Source organism: Coturnix japonica, chromosome 2 (genome assembly GCF_001577835.2).
Source record: "Coturnix japonica isolate 7356 chromosome 2, Coturnix japonica 2.1, whole genome shotgun sequence".
Lineage (NCBI taxonomy): Eukaryota > Metazoa > Chordata > Aves > Galliformes > Phasianidae > Coturnix > Coturnix japonica.
Window position 1 is genome coordinate 33,397,765 of NC_029517.1, and position 26,673 is coordinate 33,424,437.

The 26,673-nt window shown below is 34.2% G+C and overlaps 1 protein-coding gene and 1 long non-coding RNA gene across 2 annotated transcripts in view; one reads left to right on the forward strand and one right to left on the reverse strand.

Moving 5' to 3' along the window:
• The window catches only part of ZNF385D (zinc finger protein 385D), a 374,041-nt gene that overhangs the window by 158,433 nt on the left and 188,935 nt on the right, over positions 1-26,673 (reverse strand). The gene's annotated exons all lie outside the window — the stretch shown is intronic.
• LOC116653043 lies at positions 16,319-20,437 on the forward strand. Its single transcript, XR_004306449.1, has 3 exons — positions 16,319-16,460; positions 16,650-16,711; positions 20,081-20,437. It is a non-coding gene; the product is annotated as an uncharacterized LOC116653043 (long non-coding RNA).

The following is a 26,673-nucleotide window of genomic DNA, read 5'->3' on the forward strand; positions in this document are numbered from 1 at the left end:
GATTGATGCAGTAAATAAAGACACAATAGTTATTTACCTCAACCAGAAGTGCACAGCGACATGTACTCAGATGCCTGAGTAGCTGTCTAGGATCCGTTATATTGACTAGACTTTCATTGATCTAAACAGTAGCTTAGACACCTAATTCATTTGTGGACTCATATAGACAAACACCTAACTTTATATGCCCTGATATGTAGGCTGAAAAGTAGCCAACAAATCTTTTAAAAGAGTTGGAACCCCTGCAGATCAGTCACTTCCATTGAAATTCAGCTCCATGTGGGTTCATTGCTGCAACTACCTACTGTGCTCAACAACACTAAGCAGCAATTTAGAACAGAACATGAAGAACACCTGCAAGTGAAACCAGCATGAAATTCATATAAGAATTGAATTATCTCCTAACAGTTTGGAATTACTGATATCGTTAGTTTCTTCAATGCCTGAGAAAATTTCCTGAGATTAATCTGTCTCAATTTTTCATCCAATACAAAACAAAACATCAAAAACACCTTTATTTCAGCAGAAAGTCCCATTCTCAGATAACCCAGCTGGCATCTCTTACAATAAATATGTTCCATTGGAATTCCTGTGGATTAACATATGCTATTCATGCTTACTATCAGAAACAGAGAAAGTGGGAGTATCCCACGAAACAGCTGTATAGCTATTTAGGGTTAATAATGAAAATACCAAGATCTTAAGATCATCCAGGAACAATCAATTTATTTTGAACTAGAAATGTTCCTGTACTCTTCTCCCATAAGAAGAAAGGGAAAAAAGAAGTTACTGTTTTCTTGCACTCTATCAGGGATGTTCAAATACATTCCTACCTGGTTTGTAATAATTAACACTAAAAGGAGAGTTTTCATCTCAGTTTCTACCTTTTGATCTTATTGAAAGAGCCTCCTGCCATTCTAATTCAGAATGACATTTACAGCAAATAACTCCTGTCTATATCTGTTCCTGACTTTCTTGTTACATCTTTTTTTTTGTATGGCTTCCTTTTGATCAGCTAAACTTCTGAATTTAATTATCAGGTTTTGAAACATCCTGCCATCATAGCAACCTATAACTAATTCTATCCATTTCCCACAGCAGAACAAAAAGACTATTCCAAAGCCAAACACTCTCACTTCTCCAATATGTTCTTTTCAGTAACCATCTTAATTCAAATACTTTTCAACTGCATTTATGCCAAGATAATTAGGAAATTAATAACTTAGAGACATGGCTATAGTACTGTTTCTATTTTTATATAATTCACAGACTTAATTTTTAATTATTTTGCCACTCAGCACTTCTGAAAATAAACCTACTTACTTCACGAGTCTAAATATGGTCGTAGAGGCAGAAACCACTGGACTGTCCTTACAGAACTTTTTATTCTATGCATTATTTAAATCAACAGTGTACCACAGATAAAGGTATGCATCACAGCTTTATATTCCTACAATGATTTACAACAGAATGTATATTAACTGAAATAATTTCCCATAGGTTTTGAATCCCCAATAATCTCTCTTGGAACAATTGTTCCAACTGCCTATAAGACTGTGTTACACCATCTCCATCTCAGTTCAGGTATGTTAGAAGAGGAAATGCTGTCTGTAGAACTGTCTCCAAGAATTAAGGAACAGTCAGTAGACAGGAGAATGGAAGATGTGTACATCTGGATGTTCTGGATGAGTTATTCTGGATTTCCTCACCCACTTTAACTGCTGAACGCCTGCTTCCTCTTTATATGAAAAAGAAAGACTGTGATTTCACATATCTTTGTTGAATATATTCTGACTGCTCACAGAGTTGCTCATCCATTGTTGCCATGATTGCAATTTAGCTTCACACAATAGAAAACTGTACCACTGACAGAAAAGATTTCATGGAAAATAAAGAAAGAAATAGAAGGCCTCAAAAAAACCAACTCCCCCATGAGTCTTCAGTATCTGTTTTATTCCCCTAAAGATTATTTATCATGTTCTATAAACAGCTGATTCTTTTCGTACTGGAACATATTTTCCTATTACTTATCTACTACTTCCTTCCTTGATCACTGCCCACCAGAGCATTTCAACAAGAAATAACTTTTACTATGAGTAAATACCTATACATGAAAATCCACTGAGCCATATTTCATCTTCATTTACATCCATTAAAACCGCTGACCTTAAGAATATATTCAGGAAGTACTGTGCACGAGTAGTAGAATGATAATAACATGTACAAAAGATACATTTAAACACAAATATATAGTAAGTTATAAGCACACACATACATAGTATTACAGAATTACTCAGGTTGGAAAAGATCTTCAAGATCATCAAGTCCAACCACAACCTAACTATCCTAACTCTAAGAACCCTTTGATAAATCATGTCCCATAGCACCACACCCCAACGTTTTTTAAACACATCCAGGGATGGGTGAATCAACCACCTCCCTGGGAAGTCTGCACCAGTACTTAACCGCCCTTTCAGTACATACATTTTTCCTGATATCCAGTCTAAACTTCCCCTGGTGCAACTCAAGGTCATTTCCTCTCACCCCATCAGCTGTCACCAGTGAAAACAGACCAACTCCAAATGTAGCGTAACTTGACAATGCCAGTTACTTTCCCAACTTGATCCACAGGTAAATAGCCACATCAGGATTACCATTTCTCCTTCAATTCTTTTTGACTGCTGCTCAACCAGGAAATCTTTTTCACCACTGGACATGTTAATCATTAATATGCAAATTTTACTTCTAGCTATAAATCTATTGTGCTATTATTATTTTTATCTGCTCTTCTACACCTGAGATATTTCATAAGAAAGAGGAAGAAGTTAAATTTTAATGTTCAAAACTTAAGCTAGTTACAGTATAATTATTGTTAGGAATTATCCTTAGTAATATTTGAGTGAGTTCTTGTTCACTGGCACAAAAATTTTGGTTACATCTACATTACCTGGGTCTCACAACTGTTCTAGTTGAGATAGAGACCTCCATCTTCTCTATATTTGCTGAATATCTCAACCAATATATAGCGAAACAAAATAAGAATAAACCCTGGTTTTAGTCAGTGTCCCTAGAGATTAATTTCCATTGCACCCATCAGGTACATGTCCACTGAAGTGATCTGAAAGATGAACAGGTCAGTCCTAGCTAGATGTTAACATCTAAGCTTTTCCCTTTTACACAAAGACTGATATCTACATATCCATAATGTGTCCTTCATCTCTAATCATTTGCCTTCATCCATCCAAGATCAGGACAGGAACTGGGACTACTATCTCCTAGACATAGGATGACCACTTTAATAAACCTGTAATATGCTGTGAATATTTAGATCTATAAATATAAACAAACAAAATCTATCTAGGACAAACAAGCAAATACAACCATCAGCAAATTACTGAATAATTCCCTAGTGTCAGGGGGTCACTGGGTACAGACTGAAGGAAGATGAGTTCACCTGATTCAAGACAAACAAGGAATTAGAACTAACCTAGAAAAACCTAGAAATAACATATATCTAGACATGCCTAGGCTACGTTTGTTATTTGTTTATTTTTTTCCTGGGATTAAAAATAATAATAATGAAAGCACATTGTCCAAATTATAATTTTTGACTGAAAATGTTAACATAAAATTGATACGTAGATTTCTAATGATAGCTATTTTCGTATAAATAATAGAAGGAGGTGCGTGTTATCCCTATGTGTCACATGGAGGGAGGCAAAACAGTGCAGTTCAGAGTTTCAAGCAGCACTTTGATGAGTTCACTGTTCATGATTTTTTGTTGTTTTTTGTTAAAGAAGAGAATTACATGAAGTACTATGTAGCAATACAAACTGCAAGCTTAAAGAACCATTATTTTTATGTATATCATGACTATTTAATTTGATTTTTCACTTTAGAAGCAGATGAACGAGTGGTTTGGTCCTGGTCCTGCATGTGTTACTTCATAATTTTTCTACTGCAGTCTTTTGCCCTTTTGTAAAGAGTAATTTAAAACACTGCATATAATATTTTCTAAGGGAAGGTCAGATCTGAGAGGCTACTAATGGATTAGCCTCTGGATCTTTTTTCTTTGACTTACATGCATTTAAGCCTCTAGCATTTCTAAAAATGGCAAATGCAAGAGCAACTTACTGAATAAGAAACACCTACTGTTTTAAAAGGGGTTCTACAGGAAGCACGATAATCTTCATTTAAAATTTAAAGAAAAAAAAAAGTTTACTCTATGCAACTCTGAGAAAGATAGATGCCCAGTACCACCATTATACATGCATAATTTTAAATGTATCAGAGATAGCAAATTGTGAGATAATGAGAGCATATTACGTGAGTCATCAAAGCATGTACACTCTGAGGGAAGTATAATTAGTCATTTCTGATGATTGGCTAAATACTATAAATACCACTTCATTGTCAATTGAGGGTCATGCCATGAAGTTGTTAAAGAGCAAATAAATGCTTTCTAGAGGGGCAAATTGACTTTAAAGCTTCTCTCACATAAAGAATTTCTATCTGGATAGGTCTCCATCTTTTTTAATTGTAGTCAAAGGCCTGTCAAATGAGCAAGCAAAATTAGTCACACTGTCCTTCATCTTACAAACAGTAAAGCCAACCATGAGAAAGCAGTTTAAAAAACAAAACCTGTGCTTATCTCTCATATTGCTGAAAGAATATGAACAATATGGTTTACAGTGTTGTAAGAAAGCACAGATTCAATTCCCATTTTCCTAACACTGCACTCATTTTTATGTTTTTGGTGTTTTTTTGTTTTTTTTTAAATTATTTTTTGTTGATGGTATATTTTTGTGGTTTTGTTTTTTTGTTTTTTCCCCTCCACAAGACACAAAAGGGTAATTTTCTCCTGGTATAGATCCAATTAGACCATGGAAATTACATTTAGGAGAATTTGACCAAAACTGGGAGGCAGTTCATAAAGAAATTGTTCTGTTCATTATTGCCATAATTTTCAAAAGAGTACTCACAAACAATTGTTGTCAGCTTTCAAACCTAATTTTATAATACTCTTGTGATCTTCAAACATGCTACAATTCCATCCTTATCAGCACATTTAATCACATTGCCAATAATGTCATTGGGACAAATTTGAATTCTTCAGGCTTGAATTTAATTACATTATGTAAACTAGAAAATGTCTTCAGTATGCTTTGAGGGAATATCTTATCTTGGCAATTGTTTAATTCCGTTTTGTTTAAAATATTTGCATTTTGATAACTTTATTCTGCTGCATACAGAATTTATTGATCTTTCAAGAATCCAATTTCTGTATAGTGCATTGTCTTTGTTTTGCCTAAAACTCTGACTGGAGCATATTCTTACACAGCATTAAAGGCCAAACTAACAAACAAACAAACAAAACCTAGCAGGTTTTACCAAGAATATCAATGCTTTGTTTTATAGCAGTTGTAGTATAGGATAATATCATTTTTCCCCCTCCTTCTTCTGGACATAGTACTTACATATCTCTTGCAATAGAGTAAAATTACATAAGTTATGATTTTTTCACAACAGTAATACAGTTGTATACATCGGTTACACTGAAAGGAATGCCGCCTATTGATTTCCATGAACTACAACAGTGCTATTTTATTTTTGTATCTATTTGATAGCATGACTTTTCAGCTACAAAACACTGTTTTTCAACATAGACTCTACCATTAGCTATGTATTTCTGCCAGTGATGAACAATAGCCTGCATGCTATGCTCAAAAAAATCTGCACCAGTGAAGGTAACCCACTGTCACCACTGCTGAAATGCACCACCCACTGCCTCACTGTGCTCACATCCACTGTTTGTTCTCCACAAACATTCAGGAAGCATTGGTGAATATCAAATGGATGCCATATTTTCCACGCGGAAGAATTCAATACCACACTTCTGCTTCATACACACTTCCATGTCAGACGCTATTCTTTCAGACTGCCCCTCTGCTGCCATCTATGCTAGCATAACATAATGGAATATTGTCAGGAAGGTTCAGTGTTTACTGCCATAACACTTCTGTCGCAGGCCAACATAATAAAATAAGAGACCTTATTTTTGGAGCAGCCATCATATAAAGTACTGTGAATACATGCTTTGTTTTCTTCTTTCTATATTATAGTTGATTCATTAGTACTTTATTTTTTTTTAATTTTTTTATTTTTTGTCTCTCATCCAATCATTTCTTTCAATCTCTTCTTCTAAATCTTCTACCCAGCAACCACCTCATTTTCCCTTCTCTTTCACAGTCATTCTAATTCAGACATAATCAAAGGATTTTTTTCTTTCATATTTATTTCACAGGACAAATGTAAATGTGGAAGCATTTTAAACTCAAATCAAGCCAAACTTGCCTTCCACCTGCACTTAAATGAAGCTCTTGAAATGCACGAAAGAACAATTTTAATTGGGAAAACTGTAAATAAGCATTACATACATTTTCATCATCTATCTAATGATATATATATGTATATATCTAAGAAAGGAATGCAGATTTTCACCATTTCTAATTCACAAATTCTAGGAAATGAGATCAGTATATGAAAAATCTCACATCACAGCTCGATGTTAGCAAATGAGTAAGACAGCTGTTCCAGCATGTAGTATTCACGGACAACCTTTTTGTAAACACCCATAGAGTTTAAGCAAAAACATTATCATGAGAGATCTTCTTTAATAATATCCCTATTTATCGAAGATTGGCTCAAAAATATATTATTGCAAGTAACAGAATCCTGCTAGTATCTCACCCATTTTTCTAAAGGTAATAAGTATTTTCTCATTCAGTATCCCTGCTAAATCCTCCTACCACATCCACTGGAAGGATGGATCTCAGATAAAGAGCAGAAATGGAAGATTATTGCAGTCACAGTGTAGAAACTTTGATCAGCTGGATGTTCCCATGCTGTAAATAGTGTTCAGCTGCACACCACAGCTGCTCTGGCATAAGCATGTCCTAAAAGGAATATGGGACTGGCCAAAAAGGACATTTTCTACATAATTTTGGATACTGCTACATTTCCAACACTTAAAATACTGGCCAGATCATTTTGGAAGGCTTCTCGGATGTAGAATAAACATGTCAGTATGTTTATAAGCAGATCTCACTGCAAATATTGACGATCAAGTATTCTTGATGCTTTTAAGAATTTAGTTATTTCATTAATTGTTTGGTAATTTAAGAAATAAAATCATTTCCACAGATTTCAGTCAACTTAAAGGAAAACTAGATTTGTTATGACTGTCCTTGTTTTCCAGGTCATAACAATAACTCATCCAAAAACAATTCCCTTCCTCTTCCTCCAAAAAAGAAGAAAGGCTTTATTTTTATTTTTTGTTGTTGTTGTTTTTTTTTACATGGTGCATACAGATCTGATTGCTGCAACAAGTCATCTTATAAAAGGTAGGCTGCTGAGTATGCAACTATTTGAAAAGATAGAAGAGCTTCAATTTGCTGTCAGAATGTAATAAACAAATATGCCATAGAGTACCTTTCGGGCAACCATTTAAAAGCATTCCCAACAAAAAGCAGAAATATATCACTCTGAAGCTACGTAACATCAAAGCACACAACTTGCCAGGCCACGGCATGAGGATTTTTTCTACTTCTTTTAGTGAAAACAAACACACATAGGTGTGCACGTACCTTTCTTACAGTTCACTGTGAACATTTCATTTGCCTGAAGTACATTCTGAATGTGAACATAAGAAAAGTTTTACGTTTAGGTTCACAAATCGAGGTAATAAGGACCCAGTGCATTAGAACATCCAACTTTGTGCATACACAATATTTGCACATGAGGTATCACTTTGGACCTTACTTTACAGACAGTGGAGGCAGCAGGCATTAGAAAATCTTGATAACTGAGCTTAGAGTGGACTCTAAAATATGTCAAATTCGTTGGAAGTGTCTAGCTTTATTTTTTTTTTTCCTCCTACATTAAAGAGGAATAAATAATAATAATAAGGTCTAAATAATCTAGTAGAGTATGGTTCTGAAATACAGAAGCCTAAAATTCCTTACAAATCATCTCAACCCTCCATTGAATATTGGATAAATGCATGAAAACCAGACAACACAAACTTGCATTAACATGTCCTTCAATTAAGCTTGCTCAAATGCACAAATTACCTCAGGATCTAGTGGCTTTCTTTTATTTATCCTCCCAATTTATATCTGTGGGCAAACATTTTTACCAGCTTCTATCAGAAGGGGGAAAAAACGCGAAGATTGCTTTTTACATCAGAAAGTCACTTACCGGAAATATATGGAAAAGTTTACAGTGATAATCTATGTAATACAGATCCATACAGTGCACTTGAACAATGAAATTGCTGATTACAAGTCACATCTGTTTCAACATGACCTCAGAGTTTGATTTACATCCATTTCTATCTTCCACAGAGCATGGAGATCCAACTAAGCAATGCATAAGCCTACCTTGCAATAGGATTCAGGGGAAAAAATAATAATAATAAAGGGGTGAAAAACAACACATATAAAACACTTCAATTCAATTTTGTTTTGGAAGAAGAAAATACAACATCTTAATAAATACAAGCACAAACAGCCTTCAAAAATCATATTTATAATTACTACCTTTCCTAGAACCTTGTCATTTCACTACAAAGAAGAGGATGTGGGAGAAGGTCATATACAAGAATACATACATTTGTCATCTTAAAGGATGCATTTCTAAGATAACATAATTTCTTTTATGATAAGATGCAAAGCAATGGACTTCAGTTGTCAAATTATTCTCAGTTAACATTAACCACACTGGAAATGTGCATTCTTGTTTTCCCCCCTTTCAGGTCAATAATCATCCTTCTTTACATTACTTCACAAACGTGAATTATTGTTTTATGTTTATTTGGGGGAGAAAAAAAGAATCCGAAATGCCTGGGAAATGCAGGTGAAATACCACATAGAAAAAATTAACAACCTCTTTCTGCTATGCTTGCTTGCTATTAGGTGAGATGCACTCAGGATTGCACTGGTCATTCACTGATATTTGTGCTGAATTTTTCTAGTCTTTATCCTTCTGCTTGAGAGAAGGTGTTTCTCAGGGGAAACATCTTACAAAATAGTGTTACATTCAACTTACTTATTTTATTAATGTCACATTTATTCTAGGAAGCCAATGTAAAATTTCATGTTTCAGCTTCTCATTCTTAACGCAACAGTAATGCTGATGCATTATGAACACATTTCACTGGGCTGGACACACTCCTTGAATAAATATCCATTTTAAATTGGCAAAAATGTAGTCATTAAGTATTGATCTCATAGAAGTCTGTGTATAGAGATTTGCCAAACCATTGGCTGCCATACCTCATAAACAGTCAGCTCTTAGGTTCATTTGATGCCTCATACACACATGCTACTTCTTAAACAAGATCTAATGCATAATGTTCAGATAGAAAAAGCTACGGAGAATAAAATGTTTGGCTATCTAAAGAAATCAGTTTTCCTTATGCTAGGACACCTCAGAAACATATAATCACAAATTTTGTCTACATGACTGCACATTGCAAGTTCATTAGCTTTATATGTAATATCCTTACCTCTCTTATGCAAAAACCATAAGACTCTTATGCATAAACCATATGAGTTCAATTCAAATAGATGTTGTATATAACTCTCTACACCATCTATAACACATTTTATTTTAAAAATCACATTTGTATTTCTCCATGATGCTGCTCAATAAGTCTATGAAAGCCTTTTCATAGCAGCTTTCAGAGTGTATCTTTTAACCATGAGAAAATAATTAAAGAATATAATCCAAAATTGCTGCTGTAGTATGAGTCAAAGTCATTTCGAGCAACACCTCTGCTGCTGTTTATACGCTGCCATCATTAGCTTTAAAAATGCTCTTTAAGAAAAATGGTCAAATTGGGCTAAAAAGAGGATTATATCAATGTCTTGTTTTGAACTTTCTGTACCACCATGAATGCTCCATCGGTGTTTAATGTCTTAATCCAGGCAACATCATCTTTTACCCTTGTGGAAGTTAGATTTGACAACACGTATTTAAAGGAACGTTTTAAGCTCATCTATGAGAAACTAATGTCATTCCAGAAATAATTTCATTGACATGCATAGACTGAAAATATAGATTGCAAAGAAGTCTCACAAAATACATTTTTGCCCCTAGCAGACATTATAGACCTCACTACAGACTTATCAGTAGTACCAGACTAAGTAACTGACAATCTGTGTTTTCATGCAGGTGCTTATCAGTCAGGCATAAGAATATTATCACTTAGGACAGTTTGGGTATTAACAGCTAGCAGATCTTTAGAATATATATTTTGGCACTACTTTTTTTTTTTTTTTTTTTTTTTTTTTTTTCCCAATCAATAAGTAAGAGAAAAAGTTTCAAATATAGTTCAAATGTCTCAACAATAAAATTGCTACTAAGTTCCCTTGGATCAGTCTTACAGAGAATGGTAATTATTTTCTACAGTTTTTCCAGTTTTCATTTTCTGTCTGACACACTGTATGTATGTATGTTTGTCTGTAATACAAAATTTTAAAAAAGAGATATGTATATCTATAGCAAAGTGGATGCAGTTCAGTCTATGCATTTCCTAGTGGAGCCATTAATAGTCAATGCTGATAGTAACGTATTGGTATTAGACAGTGATGAATATTAATTTGTAAGTGACACGTGATGCATTTCTTTGGAGAACAGAAAGAGATTAATTTCAACTCACCAAAAAAAACAAATGGCAATAAAAAATGTTTTGCTTCATTAAAAAAAAAAAAAAAAAAAAAAAAAAAATCTTTTAGCCATGATTCCTACAATTGATAGAGCAAGAGACAATGCTGAGTTCACAGAAACATAGAATGGCTTGAGTTGGAAGAGACCTCAAGGACCTCCAAAACCCCACCGCTGCAAGCAGGGCCACCAACCTCCATATTTAATACTAAACTCAGGGTCCCATCCAACTTGGCCCTTGTGCTATTCCAACACCTCACTACTCTCTTGCTAAAGAACTTGCCCTGATAGCCAACCTAAATCTTCTGTCCTTCAACTTAAAACCATTTCCCCTTGTCCTGCAAAGATCCTTATTCTGACAAATTAAAGTAAGAGCCAAAAACTCTGCTTTCTTACACCATTCCACACTGCCCCCCCCCCCCCCCCAATTCTTACCTCCATTGTTTTTTATCTCTAATAGCATTACACTTTCATACATATACATACAGATATACACAGATATAATAAGCAAGTGAAAATTGTCTTTTGTGGGGAAGCAACACATTTCTTGTCTGACTACTTTTGTTATTCATTAAAGTGACTTGGCTAATCTCCTGCTGGTGGTATATTAGAATATGAATCAGAAGTTTCACCTCAAAAAACATAGTGCCTGCCCATTAGACACATTTTAAGGCTTTAATGCAAAAGTCTGTGCTCTTGCCAGATGTCTTAAAATCATATGCCCACTTTCAGTCAGTATATAATCTCAGAATCAAGCTAATCTTCTATGCTAGAGAGGAAAAAAGAAAAAAACACCTTTAAAATATCACCTATTGTGCAATTGCAATGTTCTGGAACAGTACTACCCTAGCTGTGACAGAATAATAAGGCTATTTATATCTTCAGTGCTTGATAACTCATAAAACTAAGTTACATCTAAGTAATCTGGGGGGCATTAAAGCTTTTCAGTATCTGCAGAATAAAAGTATGCTAATGAACTAAACAATTTTTTTTTGTATATATAAATGAACGTTATCTTTCAAACCAGAACCAAATTCCCCAGCTAAATCTCCGAATATAATTTCCTGAGCTTGTGTGAAGTATTCCTTTATGTATGATTATTATTTTAGCAGCTCTGCTAGGAAAGTAAATCTCCTACATTCATTAAAAACTAATAGTTGCCTTTTAAGCACATTAGTGCAAATATATTTATCCCTATCACAAGGAATCAGGCTATGCTTTGCTGATATTCATTATGGGAAAATAGTCTAATTTCTCTCTTTTTTTTTTTTTTTTCCCCTTCAGATGAAGTTTTGTTTACTTAGTTAATATATATATATTTTTTTAAATTAAAGCTAAAAGCAACTATAAAATGTAAATTGAAGTCCATGTACACACATGAATCTTCAACAGGCAAAGTTTTTAACTAAGTCTTGTATATTTTTTATTTTTTAAAAGCAACAAATAGGTTATTCTCATGCAAATACACACAACTTGTTAACCAAATACTCATACACACAATTAATAAATATTATGATCTGAAGCATGTGGACAATTTTTATATGCCTTCTACCTTTCCAAGCTACTTGGTATTTAGCAGTAGGTTCCAAACAGCAAAATACCTCAGTGCTTTAGGAATGTGTGAAATAGGCTTTAAGAGACCTCTGTGAAACAGAAAAATAAAGCGCAAATGACAAAAGAGCTCTTCAAACTATACAGAGTTCTTTATACCAGAATGACTAATCTTGGCCTAAATATACAATCAAATTTATCTAATAACATACTGGAAGTCAGAAATAACACTACAGCACATACAGATAACAGTTTATCCCCCACTACAGAAGACATCTCACATATGAACAGAGAGAAAATGCATAATGTAGATTAATTGCTAAGGGAGTCTATACATATGAGCAAAAAACTTTAAGAAAAGTAGATATCTGGATATTGTGTTTATCAGCACACACGTCATGGCTGTGATTGACCGTGTTTGGCTTAAAACTGCCACAATCCACCTATTTGAAAGATGTTTATTTAGATATCATTTATGAAAACTGGAAGTCAATTTAATTTGTTTGCTTGTTGTTTTTTTTGGTTTTGTGTTTTTATTTATTATTTTTTTTCTAAACCAAATTTTACTGTGTTACTCAGATTTGAACCTTTTGAACAAGCCTCCTGTCTGTTAGCTCTCAGGATTAAAAGGCATGAGGGCAAAGAAGGTAACAGCATCACAAACTGTCCCCATAAGTTAGAAACATTACTATTTGTATGCATTCACATGAAACACAATATGTATACACAATTACAAGTACTCCCAGAACTAATGGAGCTGCAACTCATAGTTAATGCCAACTTTGATGCCTGGATTATTCAGATCCTGCACAATTGCTATGGAAAGCTATGGACACTGAAGAGACCATAAAATTAAGAGAATTGTTGTACAATCAATACTCTTATTGATTTTAGAAGACTGATAGCACTACTGGACAGCTGACAAGGAGGAAATCAGAAGAATGGGTTAATGAGACAAAATAATAATCTCAGAGAAGTCAGGGCAAGAGAATAGTTGTGTATGTCCAATCAGTAGTATGAGATAACTTACAAGTGCCAAGAGGTGAAGTCAAGCATCTTGGATAAGAGGGAAAATTCTCCCTAAAACTGGTGCTTGGAGCAAACTGGGACAAGACAGGTACTTCTCTCACACAGCTAGCTTAAAGCTCCAAGTGTGAGAGCTAGCATCCAACCAACAGGAGTCTTTGAAGTCATCCACCTTGGTTCCTTGCCACAACAATCCTAAGCAATAAAAGGAACATCATTTTGGCTCTGATACAGCCCAAGACTACAGTGATTGTTTTACAGCCTTTTTTTTTTTTTTTTTTCCCCTCCAAATTTTTCAATCAAGATTGTAAACTCTTGCTATGCCTAAATTTAAAAATAAATAAATTAACATATACTGTAACCTATAAAAGCCACTTAGTATGAAACACGAATGCTGCTCAACCAACAAATACAAGGTCCTTCTCAGGAATGGCAATATGTTTCCTGCAAAGCTGCAATAATTAGTTTCAGTGCAAAATTATCAACAATCTTACTAAAATCTCTGCTAACAGGTATTGTTTCACTCTGTTAGTTACTTGAAAATTAGATGAAATAGACATGCTACAAAAACCCTCCAGTAGTAGTATTTTGCCTTTCTTCCTCAAGAGGAAAGAGATACAAAATTTGCTATCATTCCTTCTGAAATACATTTGTATTTTATTTCTTTCGCCAGTTGACCTCTCTTTTTGTTCCCTGTTGCTCTTTTCTGAACTGTATGTTCAAGATAACATGCTGTGCTCTGATTTTACTTCTAGCTTTGATGAGGATTCAAGGTATGATGAAAGATACTTGACTTTCACACTTGTTTTCAGGTTTGCAACTAGTCACTTCACAGAGAAGGAATTGCTAAGTCTAAACAGTAGTGCTGAGAAGCTCAGGTAAAGTTAAATAACATTCAGTATATTCAATTCTTTTTTAATCAATTCCCATCCACACAAAAGGCTAGCGGACTTTTAAAGCCTTTACTTACTACTCAGTATTTCAAGTCTGCTAGTTTGGTTAGCATGAGCACATTTTTGTGTTCGACACATGCAGTCAACTAACGCTACAACCATTTGGTTTAAGACTCATTTAGGCTAATTTTAGAGTTTTAAATATGAATTTCTGTAGTGTTAGCTGGAGATAGTATTTTCATAGAATACCAAGTATTCCTACACCTTCGGATCTCATTAAGTAAATGGAAAGAATAAAGAAATAAAAAGTCAACATCAGATATATATAAATTACTCCTAATATCAACCAACAGAAATAAATAAATAAATAAATAAATTAGGCTATAAGTTGTCAGTGTGAACACTATGGGGCTCTGACAGTTAACTAGATTTCAGAGATTGTTTACAGTTTTTTTCCTCATTCAATTCCTCTTCTTTCCTTATCTTGGCACCTCCCTTTCAACGAAAATGGAATTTTCTTAATGTTAGCAATAGAAAGAAAAGTCTACCTATATTTGACACATTATAACTAAACTTTAAGCCATTCTTCTCTATCTAATTATCAGCTAATAGCAGCAGTTTCTGTACAAAATGACCATTAAAATATGAAGGGCACTTTAAGGTACAAGGGAAGTCAGTTTAAAGAGAATGAAAAATACTTTAGTGCTCCCAAATCTATACAGCGTCTCTCAGCTTATTTCAAATGAGAAATACAGGAAGACATTCATCAGTCTAAATGGAAACAGGACAGGACTCCAGGGAAGATTCTAATTCGATGATATATTGAACCCAATGTGAAATCTGTAACAAAATATACACAATTCGTGTTCTTAAATAGTATTAAATATTACTATCTGTGATTTGAAAAGTATCTACTGCCACAAAGCTTAAACAAAATCCAGACCATCCATGTTTTACAGAATGAACACATCTTCAACCTTTGTTGGAAATATTTCACACAGTGGTTTTTGTCAGTTACTGTCCAACTAATACAGAGCTAGAGTAGACATCCATGCTGCAGAAGTTGCACAATGGAGAACCATCTCTAGAAATCTCACATACTGTCAGGGGAACTCAATGCAGGAGCTAGAGAGGAACTATTCAAAGCCTCCTCCTTTTTCTGTACTTCTCTGCATTCTGGGAGGGCTCCTTAGGAAACCTAATTCCAAGTAAATCCTCAGAGATTCCAAGTAAAGATCCTCAGAATCTTTAAGGCATTTGAAATCTGAATCACAGCTGACCTGGAGACCCTCACTAAATGATGAAGAATAATTTACTGAAATACTATTTCATCCAGAAGAGAAAATAAACCATTTTAAATTATGAATATTAGCTGTTAATCCTTTTCCTATGAGACTTTTAGATCACCGAAGCAACTAAGAATTGTATAATCATGTTACACGCTCACTGCATAAATGGCATCGGTGATAAATGAAAGTCAAAGCACGGGCAGTGATGCAACCAATTATTTAGAGGGTTCAGTTACCACTTCTATATAGAACTTGATTCACTGCCTTTTCTGACAGTGTTTCCTATTGTTGTGGCTCAAAATTTATGAGAAAGAGCTTTGGCTTTACTCTAAATGGATCCAAACTGGTAGACTTCCTGTCACTTAAAAAGCATGCAGTCAAAGTCAGTGTTTAAGCAACAGACAATTTCAAATAAATAATGCAAAGCACTTGGAGCTACCAGGGTAGCTGGCAGATTTAACTTACTGTTTATATATACTGTCGGACTTAGAAAATATATTAGATTTCGTGTGCAGTACAGACACATAAAGCAAATAAGAAATTACAGCCATAGCTCATGAAAGTTATTCTTATAGAACTACACACAACATTCTGTAATATTCATCACTTTGGTAGTTATACTGTTTACTTCATTTAACCCTGAAGGCAAAATGAGGCTAGTATTGAATTAGTTAACCTGTACTTATGATAAGCTAAGCTGATACCACAGCCTGTTTAATGATTTATCTCTAAGCAAAACCATGAGATCTCTCTAAATTAAACTAAAACCTAGTATAAACACAACTTTTATGATAAACCTGCTGTTGTAGTATCTTTGAGGTATTGTGGTGATTGGCTAAAATATCTTAATCACTTCTGAGAAAACACAGTCTGTATTTGATTAGTATTTCACATGCTATCCTGTCAGAGAAGCAGGTAGTACTATCAGTGTAGAAACCCCACTCTCTTATTTTCTAGTCTGAAAAGACTGGAGGTAAGCATACATCCATCAATAATGTAGTAGTATTATAAAGATTGGAGATTCAAGCTTTTGTAGATAATATCCTTAATTAAGAAGCATTACTGATAGTTTAGTCATTTATAAGTGATATGTAAAAGAACACAAATGGGTTTTGCCTGTTGTTGATTTGTATTCATGTCATATTATTTTCTATCTTATTAGATACAAAATGCTTTGCCCTTTCTTAACCTATGTGACTGAAATGCAGAAAAACATAAAACAAGGTAAGCATCGCCTAACTAAATAAAAATAGAATGAGAATTTAGAACTTTAAGCAGCATTCAGATTACTCAAGATCAACAAAGTGCAGTAAAAGGTGGTATAATATCCTGCTAATTGCCCAGGAAGGCAAGACCAGAATCTTAAAGTTACTATCTCACTCCTGAAAACTCTGAACATGGTTCTGAATAACCTACTTGCCCTGCTTGAGTAGAAGGGCAGGAACAGATGATCTCCAGATGTCCTTTCCAAATTCAGCCATTCTTTTATACTGTTAATGTCCCACATTACTTTCAATATTTTATTTAGTTTCAGAACAAGATGGAAAAAAAAAAAAAAAAAAAAAAAAACGGAAAAAAAAAAAAACCATATATACACGCACACACATTTCTGTAGTCTTCATTCTTCATCCTTGGAGGTTCTGAAGAACTGGATAAAGGCCTAAGTCACCTAACCTGATCTGACAACTGATACCATTTTAAGACAGAGGCTGGATTAGAGATTTCCTAAGGTCTCTGTCAACATGAATGGTCCTTATAAATGTATAGAAGCAATGAATTTTTTCCATTGCCATTCAGTGTCATCACATTCTATAATATTTGAAATCAGAAAATAATTACAAACGAATAAGGTGATGTTTCTGGAAATTAAATGAACCATTTTAAGATAAAAAAGAATCATTAAGGAAGCTATAACTGCTCTTTATTCTCATCAAGTCTTTCTCCAAATTATTGTAATTGCCTAGGTAGAAAATTTGTCCAAATTCATGTACGCAAGTCAAATTCCAGTCATAATCTCCTCTATACGGCAGATAAATATTCATCACAAGAATTTTTATGAAGCAACTATTCACAAGTATTTGTTTACCAACCTAAGTTTCAAAGTTTCCCCAACTCCAACATTGTGAAATATCTCTGAAACAAGACTTGTTTGTTATTGCACTGATCATTAAGACAGCAGTAGATTCTTCCTCCACAGAGGAACTATTGCAAAATATTGTTATTTTCTACGGCACGATTTTACGCAACATTTCTACCAACAATATCCCATGTGTAAAATTCCTATTTGTAGCATAATGTTTGTCCACTTCTAAAGGATCTGGCCAAGCACCCTTATAGTTTGTTTCTGAATTTTCACAACACTTTTTCTACGCAACTCTGACTGCCTCCCAAGCAAAATCCAGTTCTTTTCTGCATTCAAGGAAAGAAGCCTCACAGCCCACCTGAGAATGCACACATCTCATCACACTGCAAAGTGAACAGAGACAGGTCTAAACCACAGGAAAAAAAAATAATAATAATAAATAAAAAATAAGATAGAATCAATATGCAATTCCTTACAGCTCAGGCACAAATCAGGATACTGATTTGCTATGTCAACCTTGAAAACAAGTAGTCAGGAAGCTCAAAGTGAGACCTTAGTCCAGGCCCTGAGAAGGTGAGTGTACTGATGTTGCTATTCAACTCAAAAATTAACTAGCTATTAAGAAGAAATAACTTTGCATCACTGGTAAATTCAAAGTATCAGATGAAGTTTCCTTGGGAACTAAAGTAAGAACAAGTACCATGTTTTCCTACACCACTGATTAAAATCAATGCTTCCATACTTGATACTTCCTTCCCTGTTATTGCATCCAGTGTGAGTTCCTCAACTTTTACTTGATTTAGTTTGATGATCTGAAAAAGCCTTCTGATTGTAACTACAGAAATAGTAGAACTATTAAAAAGGGAAAACTTCAGACTTATTTGTGAAAGCAGTTTGTATTCATACTATTAAGTGCAGAAGTCTGACCTTTAAGAAGAGAAATGATTAATAACCTCACAAATTATCATTGTATATAGCTTCTTGAAGCACAAGTCAGAACATTGTTTCTGTATTGGAAAACGTTGATTCTTGAAATCAAGAATCTATTCTCAGTACTGAACTATGGTTTGATCTCTGATTGTTTTAATCTTACACAAAGAAGAGAAAAACACACTTATAGCCACGAAAGCTATCGCGTAACTTTAATTTGGTGTCACTTTCCAATATGTATGGAGGGAAAAGCTACTACTACAAAACCATAATTTTCTGAAGGACAATTCCCATTTCATGATAAGTGTTACTTAAGATACAAATAATTTCTATCCAAATAGGATTCTCACATCTATGTAGTAATGCACAGACTAATAAGACTAAAAAATGATAATAACAACAATAAATAGAGAATTGCTATCTCTTTCTATGCTAAGCAAGGTAGCAAAGACCTCTAACTGAGGAAGAAATCAATGTGGCTTTCTAATATGTGAGAAACAAGCTTATGTACAGGTCAGAACAACAGAGAAACAGTACAGGAACTGTCAACCCTAGCAGAGGTTGTTGAAGAAAAAAGTTGTTCATGAACCAGAAAACCAACAAATTAAAGATACAGGTGATATCTATTACATAAAGAATGTACTCAGCACCTAGCAAAGTCAGAAAGGCCTTATAATCAGGATAGGCAAACAGATATAGACAGACATACAATAATTGCAGAAAAAAAAATAAAAAAACAACACTTAAAGGGAATTTCCTCCTTCAGGATATTCTCTTTCAATAAGATTATTTCTTCTTGGAACAGTAAGACAATTCATAGTTTACAAATGTTTTTGTGTTTGTTTTGGATTTATTATATTAATTTTTTAATTCATACTGCTTTTGGCTTGGCAGGTGCTGGTAGATCAAACAAATTTCTTTTTATACCTAGGACTGATCAGGTGGTTTAGCCCCTTTTCATAGTACTGGAATTGGCAAGTACTGCTAGCATCATGACTTTCAGATTTAATTATTGCAGCTCATTTAGGAATGCATCCACAGAGCCTGAAAGCATTCCAACTGATAGAGGAGACTGCCTGCTTAGCAACAGGGATACAGTGAAGTGGATCATCTGAGAGTTTCTCTTGCTGCTCTGCCTACAGAATTAAGAATCCAGTCTGCTTACTTGTGCACAGACTCCCTAGTGATTAAAAGAGCCACAAGTTTTAGTACCCATGCACATCTTCCTCACGAGACATAAAATTACTTAAGAACTACTTTCACCAAAGACCAGTATAGTTTGATTTAGAATTCACTATTCATTTTATGTATATAAAAGATGGCCAACAATAAATTAGAAAACAAACAAGCTAAACATATGCAAAATTTGATAATTATGAACTGCTTCTGCTACAGCATAGGAAAAGAATACAACATTTTTATTATGAAGCTCTCATTACTGAAGAGGGCATCGACACACAGCCTTATATTGACACGATCACATTACAGGATACATACACAAAAATGACATCAATCTAATAATAAAATATGACATACCACTCTTATTTTAATCTTGTAATATATTCTTTTGTTTCCCACAGATAACTCGATTGGATTTATGCCACACATCACATTCACCTAATTTACAAATACTTATTTCACAGACTTGCCTGGAAGCCATGCAGTACAGCAACAAAGTATAAGACTTCTTAGTATTAGTCAGAGTCTGATTATAGCAAGGTGTGAAATTGGTGTAATCAGTTGTGAAATCCCTACTTCACTTTCATCCATTCCTCCCCAAAAAGCTCTCTGCAAGCCAATTAAGAGTAATTAGCTCATCAAAGAAAGATGAGGGGTTTTTCTGATTCTCCATGTATTTAATTCAGGTTTGTAATGTCTGTCTCCTGTTAGCAGAAATGTGTTAGCAATCCAATTATACATTTCCAAGGGAAATACTGAAAAAAAATAAAAATTAAAAACCATCAAATATTGTTCATCATCATTTAGAAAAGTGCTTTTGTGGCTTTGCATACATGTATTTATTTATTGTACATAATGCTTTACAACAGTATACAACTTCATTTGATATGTGATACCTTTGAAGTCTGAATATGAAAACTTTCTCTATTCAGTAAGAAATATGATCACAAGGCAATAATTTACAAAATTTACATAAATGTAGATTTATGATTTATTTTTATACTTCTCCTAACAGTTAACTCCTAAATAATAAAGCTACAATGAAGTAAAAGAGTGTTAAAACAGATCACAGAGAAAGGAGTATGAAAATCCTAATATTACCATAAAAGCCAGTTCTTTCTAATTTGCTAGTCATTTACCCAGCCCACTCCTCAGAAAACTCCCTGTGCTGCTATTGCAATGGTTTTAAAAGCTTACATTTTCTTTTCCTTGATGTATTTTCCTATTTTTAGCGTTCAATTCCAGCCCAACTTTAGCTGTCAAGTTGGACAAGTAGAAATAACTCCTCACAAAATTTGGAAACAAATTTATAATGGTGACTGCAGTTTTAGAATAGGGACTACTTAGACGAAGGCACTAATTAAAAAAGAAAATTATCTATTCTTAGCTCAGTGTGATATCCCCAGCCACTGCTAGTCCCCATATACACCTCTTTGTCTAGAAATGTTTAGAGTCTGTTCTTGCTTCAGCATAGTTTTACCTAACAGGATCACACCACGCTTTCATAAATCAGCATATTTTCTAATCTCATCTTCATTCTTTCTTTTGAGCAACTGCAAAAACATGCAGTTGATGCTAATCCAGACAGCGTGACTGTGCAGCTTACAGATTTATTAATAGCACCATATCAAAAATGTACCCACAACAACTTATTTCTATGGGGGACAAGAAATGGTGCCCAAGGACCTCAGAATAACATCAGACTCTCCTTCTTAAGTCATTCCTGTCCTCCAATTGAACAGTGTTTATAAAAACTCCGAGCAGTTTACACTTGCTCCTAAATCATTTAATAGTTACTTGCTAGCATTGGGCTTGCCTGAAATGCTTCTTAAAAGGCAGTTTTCAAGTACTTTAAAAGGCATGTTTATAAGCATTGAATAAAATTCCAGGAACGTCACATTCTTGCTAAATCTTGTTAACATTTCAGGTCTAGGTAGCTGTTCAGCTTTAATTCAACATCTTTCTGAACATCAAGAACAGCACAAAGTGCCAAACCAACTAGAGCTGCTTGAAGCTGATAAGAGAGAGATATAACATTCACATAAAAATCAAGCCAGAAATCAATAGGGGAGCTTGAATGTAAACTGAAAATCATTTTTTATAACTCAACTGTTAACATTGGGAGAGAATGGAAATTTACTACAGTGTGCTTAGTAATAAGCTCTGAGATTTTTATTTTTTTTTTTGCATGTCTTCCCCATGTTCACCTGGCTTGCAATCAGGAGTGGAGATTATACCTAATTATTTGCCCTATATTGCATATAGGACCAAGTTCTCCCTCACACCTGTGATTACCTTGTTCAAGCTGAAGGCAGCAACTATAATATCACTGACTTTGGCAGCAGCAAAGTATAAATTCCTCAGGTATGAAAGAATGTCAGAGTTCCTCCCTGCAACACCCTGCAATATGATCTGGCAGATAATGACTCACCTATATATTTCTCCTGCACAACAAATGCTAAATAACAGGACTATATTAGACAGCCAAGGCGGTTTAAGGCAGTCCTGAGCACACTCTGGACTATATGATAAATCAAGGCAGTATAATTAGTATCTTGAACATGTTCCTTTCCTACCTTCTCTCCAACTCATGTGACAAAATTAATAATAAAATTATTTCGATATTTATTTCCATTATACTACTCAGTAATTAATTCTATTATTTTGCCAGCTCTTCAGAAGTTATCACCTTGAAATTAGTGCATATTGCAAATAATGTGAAATCCTTACTTCAGGGTTCCAATGAAATAGAAAGAAGCTTATATAAGCATGTTCAATGCTTTGGGCAGTTTAAACATTTGGCTCAAGGACGCTCAAATCTTCAAAGAACTCTGCATCACCACTATGTTTGCAGTTTCTAACAGACTTGCACAGGTTATCTTATAATGTAAAACAAGTATTAACTTATTTTTTTTCCAGCAATATGGGTGGCTAGCAAGTTCTGTTACACTTTTGCATTCACATATAGAGCAATTGCACTAAAATTACAATTACGCAAGTTCAAAACAATTAATAAAACTATAACTTCCAACAGAGGCACAATAGCTTTTTTTATTTTTATTTTTTATAATGTGCAAATCTTCAGTATCCATGTATAAGTTTTCATGGAAAGAAATTCAAGAACTTTTAGGATTTCAAGATAAATGTTGAATGTTGATAAATCAAATCTATTCAGGCCAATGTGTGGTATTCAATATATAACCCCTTTCAACTCATTACTTTTACTTTTTATATAATAGACCCAAAATTTGACACACCTTAATAAACTATTTTAAAAAGATGACCCCTTTAATTTTTATGTTTTAAAGTTTAACAAGATACAGGAACACACATATCCTACATGTCATACGAGTATCTGGGAAGATAACCAGTCCATCATAAGCAGCTACAATGGTTTCAGTTCATGTAATCTGAATGTCTGTTGTAGATCCATCTCCATGCATGATCAGAAATAACAGGAATTCAGAATACAATCCTTAACCATTTCTAAAGTATAATTGAGGAGAAAAAAAAAAAAAAAAAAAAAAGACACAGTATCTTAGAATTTCCAATTCCATTCCTGCATTTTGTACATTGGGATTTCTAGTGCATAGTTTAATTCACTTTTGCAACAAGTCTTCTCTAGAGATCTACTCAAGCATTGCTGTATAAAGATGAATTTTCTGGCCCACAGAGATCAGTTTTCTCAGTCAATAACAATAACAGAGAAGTGAACCAGAAGACTCAACATGTGAAACCAAATTCAGAAAACAGCATCACAACAGAAAGCTTTGTATCCACAGATAATTTCTTTCCAAATAACATGTTTCAAAAAATGCAAATGAAGCAAATAATACCTTACATATTATCTAAATCAGATTATCTCATTATGCAGCAGAGAGTTATGATGGAAATCACAGGACTCATCAGTACCCCTATAGGACACTGTACATTTATTTAAAGTCGATTTATGCTTGCAGATTGAACAGAGCTACATCAAACCTGGAGTGAACTTGTCATTTTACAGTGCAAAAATTCATTATTTAAAGAGCTAACAATGAACGATGCAAAAAAAAAAAATAAATAAATAAATAAAAACAATAATACAAAAAATAATTATAGCCAAGCATTCACTGGCCGTACCATATCCCAGTCACCGTCAAGTTCTCATCTTGCAGTAAAATAGGACATAGATTTTAAAAGATAACTAATTAAATCCCAGCTTTCCTATTATATTGGGCCCAAAACACATTCTGGGACCTGAAACTTATCTACCCTCCTAATTAAATCTCAAGATGTCTACATGTAAAATAATTACCTAAATCTATACAAGTATCAAACTAAGTTAAGTAGCTGTTAACAATATATTGACTTCAAGAGCAATCAGATTAGGAATAACAATAAATAAACCAACTTTACCAATACAGCTATTCTTTCTTTCTCAGCAGAATTTAAAGACAGCATTCACGTTAAGGTAGTGGATAAAACACATTGAAAATGAGTTTCTCATACTAGATCTCAAAGGTTCAGGGTTACTTCACATAGTTCTTTGATGCTTACAGCAAGTAGTTGCAAATGTTCGGAGACAGATGAGATGATGCATGCAAGGAGGATGATTATTTAATTTTTTTGTATTGGAAATGAGGCGACTGAGAACTGATCATAGATTACTGCTGAGGCATATCTATACTGATGATACAGGAAGTTTAAGATACTTGCCAAATGGAAACCTGGGAAACAGATATTAAACTCAGAAGTACATATGAAGTCATTATATTGTTAAGAGTATTTCCATGCACAATATAAAATTTCTAATTCTCTAAGTAAAAGTAAAACCTGCCACACTGCACAGATTTATGTCACAGAGCATATCTGACACAATCTCTTTTTCACAATGTATGCTACCTGCTTGTTCTTAACACTTCCATAAGCCTGATAAGGAAAACACATTAACAACATGATTAATGGCATTGCTACCTTTCGATTTTCAGTTTTCACATGTTCACACAGTACTTAAGTGGTTGAGTTACAGAACAGTATAGAAATGAATGCACCTAAAGATAATCCCTCTATCTTGTTTCTGTAAGCCTGTTTCCTAAAGAAAATGATAGAATAAGAAATAACCATACAACTTTGTGTTGCTTTATACAGTACTTATTCCTTTACCAATAATCATATTACAGCATCACACTGCTTCTACTACTCATTTAACTCATTACTACTATAAACAGGGAAGGCTTGTAACCTGTGCACTATATTTTTAGACTGTTTCATAAGTCTTGGCAAGTGCATGCTCAAAAGGGCTCAAGATTCTGGATCAACAAGACAAATACATGCCTGCAGCTTCTCCCTAAGGCAAGCACTCAGATTTCCCTCATGGGAATGAGAGCACATAGAGGGGACATTAGCAGGTGTGGGAATACAAGAAAGACTGTACAGAGCAGCAGCTGTGGAGCAAGACAAACAGCATGAGAACCAAGGACACCTCTAGAAGAAGAAAGAACAGCTCATGGCTCTGATAGGATAAGCACCCGGCATGAATAATTGAAGAGTTTGTGGAATGCTCTGTTGAAACGTAAAGGTGGATACAAAAGTTGTTGGGAAAGCTAGAAAAAGAAAACTTGTGAAGGTATGTAAGTGCTGTGAGAACTTGTAATAAATTATTTGGATCATTCACATCTGAGCCTGTGCATCAGATGATGCAAGCAGGTGCCAATGTTACAGCCATAAGGAGTCAGAAGACAGCACCACCATGGGACCTAGGAGTTGGAAACACTTTTAGGTCTTCTTGATATAGTTTCCTTTGCTTAGGAGCGTGTGTGCATGTGTTAACAAGAATTATTAATTCAGAGTTTCACAGTGTCCTTAATGCATTGCCAAGGAAGATAAACCTTATTATCCTTGTATAGATAGAAATAACAATGCTATTAATTTCAAATGCAACTGCAGACTCAAAATTACAACCTTTGTCCTTTCACCATGTTGTGTATGAACTGGCCTAGCAGAAGATTAGAAAAATTGTTTAAATAAGACTAGGAATTCTATTTATGCCCTAAATATAGTACATAGGGATACCAATAGTTTTTATATTTTAAACCACTTATTCCTCGATTATTTTTCCCCTACATTTTGACATGCTGATGGCATACATACACACATACACAGATATGGATTAGCTAAATTGAAAAGCATTGGAAGGTTCACACAAAAAATCCCCCCCTCCTCCCTTTTATTCCATGGAATTTAAAAATAAATTTATTTAAAGGAAGGAAAGAGTAAACAGTAGCTATCATCCAGATAATTCTTAATGAACTGGAAGCTCAGAAATCTTTTTGATTAGCCGGTTACTAATTATGCCCCAAGCACATGTAATCACATCTAATTGTGTGCATTTGTATGTAATTATTTTATTTAACATATATAAGTGCATGTGCACATATATATATATAAATATGTTTAATCTAAAAATCTGTAAAATATATCAAGAGGATTACTTTTTGTCTTTAAAAATAATATTGTTTCCATCCATTAATCTTTATAATGTACCAAATGCAAAAGCCACACATTCTTTAAACAGATTTCCTTGTAAACATACTGGAAATTCATACAGTGATCACTTTCTCTCTTAAAAAAAGTTATGGGTTAAATGACAAGCCCATCTGAGTAGAAAATATTAGCTATTCAAATGGTTAAATGACAGGTCAACTGTATTTATCTGCCATTACAACACTTGTACACAATTCACTACTTGTTCTCATTTTCTCATTTGAATTTCACCCATTCCTGTAAGACTCTTCATTTATAAGTGTACCAATAAAATCATTAATAGTCATTATTTCTTTGAGTTCCTAGCTTTTTTCTCCTGCTCCACTCTTCTCATCAGTTTAGAAAGTCTGGTATGTACTGTGCTACAGCATCTATTATCAGACATCAGGAATGTACTTCTCAGATTTTAGAAAGGTATTTCCTCTCCTTTGCTACCCACCTCCTTCCTCAAAAGACTCTTCTGTCATTC